Below are 316 nucleotides of genomic sequence, written 5' to 3'. Positions count from 1 at the left end.
CCTCACCCAGTAGAAGGAGACTGCAGTCCTTCTGGCACAGTTTTAGCAAGGTCTCGTTTTTTAAAGTTTGCTGTGATGCGAGTTGTTACTGGAACTTCCTCATAGTTTTCCCAAAGGAAGCAGCAGCTTATTCTGAAGTTAAAAGTAAAACATCTTGTTTTGCAATAAGAACAGAACGTATGTATGTATTTAATATATTGCATTCCTGCATGACACCTGTAATAACAGTAGCACATTGTTAGAAACTTTATTGGAGTAGCCAAGATTAGTTTTGGATTAGCACCTGCCTTCCCCAACCTGGTGCTGTCCAGCCCAC

This window comes from Zootoca vivipara, chromosome 5 (genome assembly GCF_965207765.1).
Source record: "Zootoca vivipara chromosome 5, rZooViv2.hap1.1, whole genome shotgun sequence".
NCBI lineage: Eukaryota > Metazoa > Chordata > Lepidosauria > Squamata > Lacertidae > Zootoca > Zootoca vivipara.
Note: the sequence above shows the minus strand (reverse complement) of the source record.